Below are 10625 nucleotides of genomic sequence, written 5' to 3'. Positions count from 1 at the left end.
AGGGACTTCCCTGGCAGTCCAGTGGTTAAGACTCCACGCTTCCTTTGCAGAGGACTAAGATCCCGCATGCCTCACAGTGCGGCCCCCGCCGCCCCCCCCCCCCAAAAAAAGATAATTTGGGCATGAAAGATTATTTTATCCAAACTCTGGGGGTCCATGTGGGCCCCCATTTCAAAAGGAGGTAAGACAGGCAAGCATAGTAGGGTGGGGAGGTATGTAAGAAGACAGGATAAGAACCCGAATTCATAGGATAAAGAGTTTAATCTGAAAGGAGGCTCTTGAATGCTTTTTTTTTTGGCCACGCCTGCAGCTTCCTGGGCCCTAGGCAGTGAAAGCGCAGGAGTCCTAACCACTGGACCACCAGGGAATTCCCTCCTGAATGCTTTTCGAGGAACTCTTACGAGGCTGGAGGGTGGAATGGTGGTGCCCATGAGTAAAGTTGAAGCTTCACAAATAGTAAGGAACCTGATCTCTGAAATAGAAGCTTCATGAGAGCAGAGAACAGGTCCGAATGAAGCAACTGGTGTCTTTCCAGGGCAGTTGCATCTGTGCTCGATATTTGAGTCAGTTATAAATAGTGTCTTAAGTTTGATTTTTTAACGTGGGCGATTGGAAGTCAATAAAATGTTTTTCTATACAGGCTGTCACTGTACCCATTTCACAGATGGGCACACTGAGACCCCAGCAGAGTGTGGTCCCAGCTGCCAACTCAGGTAACTGGACTGGAGAGCACATTTTGGGTGAACGTGGAGAAAGAAGAGGGGTTGCGTAGACGAGAAATAAACTTTGAGGAAGTGGTGTAAACCCCCAGGAAGACAAATGTCTGCAGTTACCCAGGACTTTCTTTTGGAGTGAGGACTCCTGTTTAGTGGGTGAGATCTGTGACTCCACACATGAAGTCCCTTGCTTGGGCCACCTGGGCTGTGACCACCTTCTGCATCAGAGTAGGAGCACCTCAAGGGCAAAGCGTTAGGCAGACACGTCTCTGGTATCATTCAGCTTGGGTGCTGGCCTGCAGAAAGCTTGTTGAGTAGCTCAATTAATTATGGCTCCATTTAGCAAATCAGCACGCCAAGTGCTTAACAAGCATGCTTTCATTTATTTACCCCGGCCACGAGTAAGTGCAATGGCTAACGCGGGTCTCATTGTGACTTGAGAACCCAGAGATGTCAAGTCACTTGCTCAAAATCACGGAGCTTGGTTGGTACAAGCCAGGATTCACGCTCAGACAGTCGGAGTAAGACTCGAGATCTTATTTGTGTTCTTAGCTCCACCTACTGGAGGCTTCCGGTGATTTTATTTTATTTTATTTTATTTTTTTTGGCCTCGTTTTGGGGATCTTAGTCCCCCGACCAAGAATTGAACCTGTGTCCCCTGCAGTGGAAGCGTGCAGTCCTAACCACTGGACTGCCAGGGAAATCCCCTGGTAATTCTTAGTCTAATTCTTAGATACAAGGGCAGGCCTTGTATCTGGGTGTGATCAAAATAAGTCCAGAAAAGCTCCCTTCCTGCCAAGATCAGAGCTAAGGGCCATGGAGTGTTTGCTTGGGGATTCGCCTTCAGTTAGAGAAGGCAGTCAGGGTAGAGAGTGGTTATAGCAGATTCCTCGAAGGCCTGGGATTCAAATAATAATAGTATTTATTATTCTAAATAATAAAGTAATAGTGATAATAACAGTAACACTTATTACAAGAAAAATAGCAATACTTATTGTAAGTAATATATAGTCATTTTAAGCACTACTAATAGTGATAATAGTAATACTTATAGTAATATTTATAGTAATACTAATTACTATAAGTAATGCTTATTATATTACTAATAGTAATGCTTATTACTATAATAGCAATATTTATAAGTAATAGTGGTAATTCTTATAGGTACTAACAAAAAATAGTGATAATAATGGTAACACATTACTATGAAAACAATAATAAACAACAATAGCATTACTTATCACTACAATGATATAATGGTAGTTTCCCAATTAATGAGATCTTATCACAAGTAAGACATGATGTCAATCACTTTACATAGATGATTTCCCCCTATGCCAACCCTCATTTTGCTCATCTCTTAAATGGGGATATTAAAAATCCCAATTTTGGGGTTGGGGGAGGGATAAACGAGAAGATTGGGATTAACATATATACACTAATATATATAAAATAATCAACAAGGACCTACTGTACAGCACAGGGGACTCTATTCAATACTCTGTAATAACCTATACGGGAAAAGAATCTGAAAAAGAATGAATATATGTATAACTGAATCACTTTGCTGTATACCTGAAACTAACACAATATTGTAAATCAACTATACTCCAATATAAAATACATTATTAAAAAATAAATTTATTTATTTATTTTTGGCTGCGTAGGGTCTACATTGCTGTGGGTGGGCTTTTCTCTAGTTTTGGTGAGTGGGGGCTACTCTTCGTTGCGGTGCGCGGGCTTCTCATTGCCGTGGTTTCTCTTGTTGTGGAGCATAGGCTCTAGGCACGTGGGCTTCGGTAGTTGTGGCTCACGGGCTCTAGAGCGCAGGCTCAGTAGTTGTGGCACACGGGTTTAGTTGCTATGCGGCATGTGGGATCTTCCTGGACCAGAGCTCGAACCCACGTCCCCTTTGTTGGCGGGCAGATTCCTAACCACTGCGCCACCAGGGAAATCCCAGGAAACTCTTTTTCATTTGGAGATATCTCCAGGATTCACTGTTGGAAAAAAAAAAAAAGAAAAAAAAAAAGATGCAGGAGAGTGTGGGAGAAATTCATGTTACCAATCCAAGTAACACAGACAGCAAATAGGTTACACCTACAGGACCTCCATTTGTACGGGTGGTGAGGAAACATGATTGGGGGTGAAAGAAACAAGGGTGGAGTGAGACCTGTCAACTTTTTTTTTTTTCCTTTGGCCGTGCTGCTCGGCTCCTGGGATCTTAGTTCCCCAACCAGGGATGGAACCTTGCTCCCTCAGCAGTGAAAGCGTGGAGCCCTAACCACTGCACCGCCAGGGAATTCCCTAGAACTGTCAACTTTTATCTTTTAAAAATTATTTAAAAATTTTGGAATCAGGTAAGTTTAATTAAATATATCCGCTTATTTGTTAAAATGTAGAATATAAGAAAAGAAATTGGAGAAAAGTTATATCCTATAGACTGCCTTTTGGAAAGTCACAGTGTTGTATCTTAGTATCCTGTAGGGTCTGAGGAAAGAAATTTAAAAAATCAAACTTGTGTGACTCTTCATTTTCCAAATTCTTTTCAATAATACTTTGGGTTTTTTTCTTTCTTTGCAGGCTATTTCACATCCTACAGACATCAGTCTGGTGAGAAGAGTTCCGTGAAAGGCAGTTAGCACAGGTCATCTGGGGGCCAGGACACAGGGCTGTTTTAAGGTCATTGCATAATAACAAAATGCTAATATTTACCCATCACTTGCCAGCGTTTCATTGGCCCTATTTTATAAAAGGAGAAGATGAAGACTGACATTAAAGGCAGGCTGTAGCAGGACAAGTGGTGGTGCTGGGTTTTGAACCCAGGACTCTGGCACTTAAGCGGTCCCATCTGTCACGTGATACAGCCTTTAGAATTCTGGTTTCCTTTATCTTGTCCACGTACCGGGCCAGAAAAGGAAATGTTTGCAGGGACGGCGTCTCAGCTTTGGTTGAAATGGCTTTGCTCGGAGCGCCCCCTGGTGGCCGGGGTGGGAAAGCGCGACTCTGATGACTGCCATTTATTGTGTTTGCGAGGTGCCCGCAGCATGTCGGAGAGAAGTCAATTTGGATTTAGGTCAAATTTAGCTTGTTGATCTGCATCCATAATCTTTTGTATACACTCCCACTCCTGGTAGACCACTCCATCTCCCCCACCACTCCAAGTCTATTTAAACTCACAGTTCTTGATTCCACCTGCTAAAACATCCACCCTGCAAACAAGTCCCTTCCCCCCACTGGCTCCCCCTGGGTGGTTACGTCTCACCCGGATGAGGAATCGGCGTCCTATGCGCTTGCCCTGCATCCACTCTGGCCTCTCTGGCATATGTTCTGAAGCTAGACCAGAATGTTCTTTTCAAAACGCAAATAATTATCCTGACATAAACCCAGGTCAAAAGAACTTAATGGACCCCAGTGTCCTTGTAAAGCCAAATTCTTACCAGCGCTTACAGGGACCTAAATAACCTTGTCTCTTTTAGTTCTGCATCGTAATTACTCTCTCTCTCTGCCTCATTAGATTTCAGCCACGCTGATTATCCCTTATTTCTTTTCTGACGAGGGCTGTCAGCATGATTCTCTCTGCCTAGAATGCTTTTTGCTAGCTAATCACCAGCCTGATTATCCTTTTAAACGTAAATGCCATTTCCTCGGAAAATATGTTCCTGACAAGACCAAATTTCCCTCTGGTTTTGCAAAACAGACCACATTTTTTGGAGTCATACTCAGAAGCTTCTATTATAGCTATGCTTTTTTTTTCTTTTAAAGAGAGGAAATTTTAAAAAATAGGAAATCAAATGTTACAAAATGAACGAGAAGCATACTGGGTATGCCGGTCTGAACCAGTACCTGATCTTGCTGTCAACTGGCAGGAAATAAAGACGTAGGATCATTGCACCAGGAAGGTGCAACCGGAAAAATCCAGACTGTGGGACATCCTTACAGGTCAAATGGCTCAGGTTCTACAACATAGATTATAACAAAGGGAATATAATATTCCGGAGAAGGGTCTGGGTGATGGGGAAGCATCAGAAGAGAAGGGAAGATTATTTCTGTGACTTTATTATGGTGTTTCATCAGTCTCTTATTTAATGATGTATTTCTGTATCTTACTGGGAACGTAAGATCCTTGAGGACATAAGTTATTCTCGAGTTCACCCATCCAAACAGCAGTACAGCGTTTGGCATGGAGTACTGCCGCCAAATAGTTTTCTCAATTAGTTCACTAAAAAAATGAATGATGGGACTTCCCTGGTGGCGCAGTGGTTAAGAATCCGCCTGCCAATGCAGGGGACACAGGTTCGAGCCCTGGTCCGGGAAGATCCCACATGCTACAGAGCAACTAAGCCTGCGAGCTACAACTACTGAAGCCCTCACACCTAGAGCCCGTGCTCCGCAACAAGAGAAGCCACCACAATGAGAAGCCCACACACCGCAACGAAGGGTAGCCCCCGCTCGCAGCAACTAGAGAAAGCCTGTGTGCGGCAATGAAGACCCAACTCAGCCAAAAATAAAAATAAATATATATATTAAAAAAAAAAAGAATGTTAGCAACGTATTTTATCTAACCCCAAATATCCAAAACATTATCATTTCAATATGCAATCAATATGAAAAATTTATTCATGAATTGCTTTATATTCTTTTTTGGGGGGCGGGGGGGACTAAGTATTCAAAATCTGGTGGATGTTTCATACTCATAGCACATCTTATTGCAGACCATCCACATTTCAAGTGCTCAATATCCACATGTGGCTCATGGCTACCATATCAGACTGCTGTGGTTTAGACCCCACCCTTTCTCCTTCAGTGTACAGTCTAATTCTGTTTCCTTTTAAATCAGAAAGAGCTCCCCCGACTCAATTCCTTCTTCTACATCTTCAGTATTTCCTCCTGCTCTGTCCCCAGCCTCTTAGAGGATGGTGTGAATGGCATCCAGACAACAGGTAATGACAATTTTACCTGGCATTTTTTACAGTCTTCTCTATCCAAAAGGGTCCAAGTTCTGATTCTGGAATTTTTTTCAGAGAGGCATATGGCATGAAACAGAGACACAGGAGAAGGTAATTAACAAAATCAACAAAAGTGACATAGACAAGGAGAGGCCCTGGAGAGGAAAAGAGAGAAACATATTAAACATGAACAGATACAGAAGGAAGGAGAAATGCAGGGAGAAAGAGGGTACAGATTGGGGAAGAGAAGCAGATGAAGACAGAGTAAGTAAGACAGAGTCAGTGAGCTAGAGACAAAGGAAAGAAACAGGAGAAGAAAGATAGATAAAGAAAAACAAGAGAGACAAAAGAAAAAAAAACAAACAGTAAATTAGGGATCAGAGAGAAATAGTGAACAAGATTTTTAAAAATTAAGAGGTTCTTTGAGATCATTTGTAAGAATGGAACTCTCCTGGTCCCCAGAGGTCACTATGATTTCCGATACTAGGTCACACCCCAAATGGAAAGGTGAGAGATCCTTTCCCCTCCTCAATTCCTTTTACGCAGGAGGTTGATGGTTCAGGCTTCAGGGACCCAGAAAACTTTTGAAAACTTCTAATCATTCTTAAGGGACCGATTAACTCAATTTCTTTCAAGTTTTGCTCAAGGGAATTGTTTATGGGTAAAGTGTTGGTGGAAGTTTCTTTTTCTGTTTTTGTTTACTTTTCCCCAAGAGTGGAATATGAGGAGGCTGGATTCAGTTCATCTTCTATTCTTCCTCTTCCTTTTCAGCACAGTAGCAAGAGTCACTGGCACTGGATTCATGCAGTTGATGACTTTCTTCCTTGGAATCCCCAAGATTCGCCCTGAAATAATCACCATAATCATGATCATTTATTAAATATCAGCTAGAGTGGGTATATGTAAATTTTTTTTACTCACATAATCCATCTCCTTTTCCTGACAAGATCTCACCTAATCATCATTTTGGTGAATTTTTCTCTGGCCAACACGTGAGAGACACTTGGTTGTCTGTACCATTCCCTTCTTTTTCCAGGACTCTCCATTTTAGCAAAGGCTGGAGGGTGGAGCGGCACCAAGGAAAGAGAAGGTGAAGGGAAAAGCAAAAGGTGCAGGGAGATCTAAATCATGGAGCAAGAATCTCACAATTTTCTTTTCAGTCCTATGAACAAGCTGGAAGAGCTGTCTACACCAAAGGATTTTAATGACAAAGGCAGCTATACTCGGAAGAGAAACTTGTATGCCAATCTTCAGAGCAGCATTATTCACAGCAGCCGAAAGTGGAAGCAACCCAAAAGGGCATCAAGGAATGAACAGATAAACAGAATGTGCTGTGTAATATTGTATATATATACACAAGAGAATATTATTCAGCCTTAAACAGGAGGGAAATTCTGACTTATGCTACAACCTGGATGAGCCTGGAGGACATTATGCTCAGTGAAATAAGCCAATCACAAAAGGGCAAATACTGTAGGATTCCATTTATATAAAGTCCCCGAAATAATCAAATTCATAGAGACACGAAGTAGATCGATGGTTGCTAAGAACAGGGGGAATGAGAGTTATTGTTTAAGGGGTGCAGAGTTTGAGTTTTGCAAGATTGAAAAGAGGTCTAAAGTGACTTCCCTGGCGGTCTAGTGGTTAAGACTCTGCGCTTCCAATGCAGGGGGCACGGGTTCGAGCCCTGGTCTGGGAGGATCCCACATGCCATGGAGCAACTAAGCCCGTGCACCACAACTACTGAGCCTGCGCTCTAGAGCCCGCGAGCCACAACTACTGAGCCTGCGTGCCTAGAGCCCCTGCTCCACAAGAGAAGCCACAACAATGGGAAGCCCGCACACCGCAACAAAGAGTAGCTCCTGGTCGCCACAACTGGAGAAAGCCCGCGCACAGCAACGAAGACCCAACGCAGCCAAAAATAAATAAATAAATTTATATTAAAAAAAAAGGAAGAGAATTTTAACACATGCTACATCATGGATGAACCTTGTGGACATTCTACTAAGGGAAATGTTGCCAAAGTCTGGCTCCCTGTGCACCGATGCCAAATAAAAATATGGAGACAGAGAATTGGAAGATAAGAAATAGAGAGGCTTTTTATTTTCTTTGCTAGGCAAAGGGAAGACACAGTAGGCTAGCGCCTCAAGAACTGTGCCCCCCACTTCCTGGGGAATTGCAGGGATTCTTATAGGGGAGTTCGCCGTCCGAAGTGAGTGGTAAGGATCAAAATGGTGAAGGTCTTGCATTCTTCTTGCATTATTTCAAAACAGTCATCGCTGGAGTCAGGCAACCCGGTAATTGGGTCCGTTAGTCTCTGGGTTATCAGTCTGCGACCTCCTTTCTGAAATGCAAACAGCTACAAGGGGTGATTTGCTACAAGAGTTTAGTAGAGAATAAATACCAGGTGCAGGATGTTAATTACCTAAATTACACAGGATTAAGGGAGACAGGTTAGCTTTGTGAAGGACAAATCTAACTACAGACACTACAGATTAGTAACAGTTAAAACAAAACCAGGATTGATTAACTCAGGCCAGTTTATGTTTCTTCTCTAACCTGTTCACTGCTCCCTTTATTTTCCTGGTTATCAGGAGAGGAAAAAAACCTTATTTCTATTTTTGTTGCAACAGAAATAAGCCTGACAGGAAAGGACAAATATTATATGACTCCACTTAAATGAAGTACCTAGAGTCATCAGATTCATAGAGACAGAAAGTAGAATGGTGATTGCCAGGAACTGAGGGGAGAAAGGGGGAACTGTTGAATGGGTACAGAGTTTCAATTTTGCAAGATGAAAAAAGTCCTGGAGTTTCGTTGCACAAAATGCGAATGTACTTAACATGACTGAACTGCACACTTAAAGATGGTTACAATGGTACGTTTTATGTTATGTGTATTTTACCACAGTAAAAAGCATCTCAGAACCATCCCCTGAGGGCGACTACAGAAGAGTCAAGGGCTCATAGCAACACAGGACTTGCTCCCCGCCCACCCAAACCCGTCCTGTTTTACTGAAAACCTGCTTTCGGTTTTAAGGTTTGTTGGATTCGCTGGCAAAATAACCACTCATCTCACACAAATAAACAGCTTTAATCGATTCTTTAATGAAAGGTGATTTCACTTAATTTTAATATACAATCATTAGAAGGAAAAGAATAAGAATATTAGAAAAAAACATAACAGGGTATATATACATCACCGAATTGGGCCGACACCTACTTCCAGATCCAAACAGCAGCTGGGAAGGTCTGAGTAACAGCAATCTGGAGCCCCAGTTGGGAAGGGTCCCAGGTGGTGCGTCCATCCCACTGTTTACATTTCCGATGGGTTCGCAGGGCTTCTGTTTATAATTCCAGGCCTCAAACTGATATTATCAGTTTGCCGGCAAAAATGCAGCTCTGGTTCAATTATAACAATGCTGCTAATTTCACCATGCGAGTCACAAGATTTTCCAGACCCCAGGGGACTGGCCAGGTCTCCAGGGCTCAAGAAATTCTAAGACCCGTTCCCTTTCTTATCGTCTGTGCTGCTTGACTTATAACAGTTGTTAGGTGTGCAGGCAAGCAGGCAGTCCACGCAGGGTCACAAGTCGGTCAGAGGCCTGCTTCTGCCTCTGAAGCCTGAACAAGACTATTTTATTAGTTTTCCCAACACATCTCCACCCCCAGCAACCCGGGGGTTAAGGGTTGTCTTCTGTGCACAGGGACTCCCTGCTTTGGTTTTTAGAGATGTATCAGCTCCAGCCTTACACAGCTTAAACTCAACCTCACTGGCTTTGATCCAGGGCTCCAGGCTCCCCTCTAACGATCCAGTAAGTCTGGGGTAACCCCCTCTTCTGTAGGAAACTGGGCACTGAGTTCAGATCTTCCTAAAGAGACCTCTGCAATCCAAGTGTGCAGTTGGGTCGGCCTGGCTCCTGACCCATTTTCTACATGAAAAACAGGAGCTGGGAACTGTGGGTGTGTGTGAAAAGAGGTGTGTTTGTGTGTGTGTGTGGGGGGGGTGATTGGATCACTGTCCTGACGATCTAAGACTATTTTTTTGACTCGTGTCCAACAGTATTAATAATTACCCTTATACAGTGAATGTGACATGTGGACCACTGATTTCAGTCTTCTGTCTGCCCTCTGTGTCTGTGTGTTCCTCATCTGCAGATACGGGGGTGACTGTAAGGAACTTAAGCATCCTTGGATTTTGGTATTCATGAGGGGACTGTATGGTGATTTATATTAAATCACTTTTGGGTTTGCTCCACCCAGCAACTCTGAGAAGCTGGCTCTATTATTTATCATTGTTAGCAATTTAAAAAATGGTGGTAAAATACACATAACATAAAATTTACCATTTTAACCATTTTCAAGTGTACAGTTCAGTAATGTTAGGTATATCTACATTGCTGTGCAACCAATCTCCAGAGCTCTTTTCATCTTATAAAACTGAAACTGTGTCCTCACTTAACAGTAACTCCCCATTTCTCCCGCACCCCAGCCCCTGGCAAGCCACCGTTCTCCTTTACGTTTCTATGAATTTGACTACTCTCAGTACTTCCTAGAAGTGGAATCATACAATATTTGTCTTTCTGTGACTGGGTTATGTCCCTTAGCATATTGTCCTCAAGTTGTGTCCATGTCGTAGCATGCGTCAGAATTTCCTGTCTTTTCATGGCTGAATAATATTCCGCTGTGTGTATAGACCACATTGTGTTTATCCATTTCTTCGTGGATGGCCATTTGGGTTGCTTTCCTCTTTCAGCTATTGTGAATAATGCTGCTATGAACATGGGTGTACAGATATCTCCTTGAGACCTTATTTTCAGTTCTTTTGGATGTACACCCAGAAGTGGAATTGCTGGTGAAACCGTGCACATCAGATTGGAACTCGAACCCAGCCAAAACCCTGACAGGGTCTTGAACTCACGGTCTTTTAATTAGAATCACTGGTCTAATTAGAATCACTAATT

The sequence above is a fragment of the Balaenoptera acutorostrata genome, chromosome 19 (genome assembly GCF_949987535.1).
Source record: "Balaenoptera acutorostrata chromosome 19, mBalAcu1.1, whole genome shotgun sequence".
Lineage (NCBI taxonomy): Eukaryota > Metazoa > Chordata > Mammalia > Artiodactyla > Balaenopteridae > Balaenoptera > Balaenoptera acutorostrata.
This window is presented reverse-complemented; position numbering follows the sequence as displayed.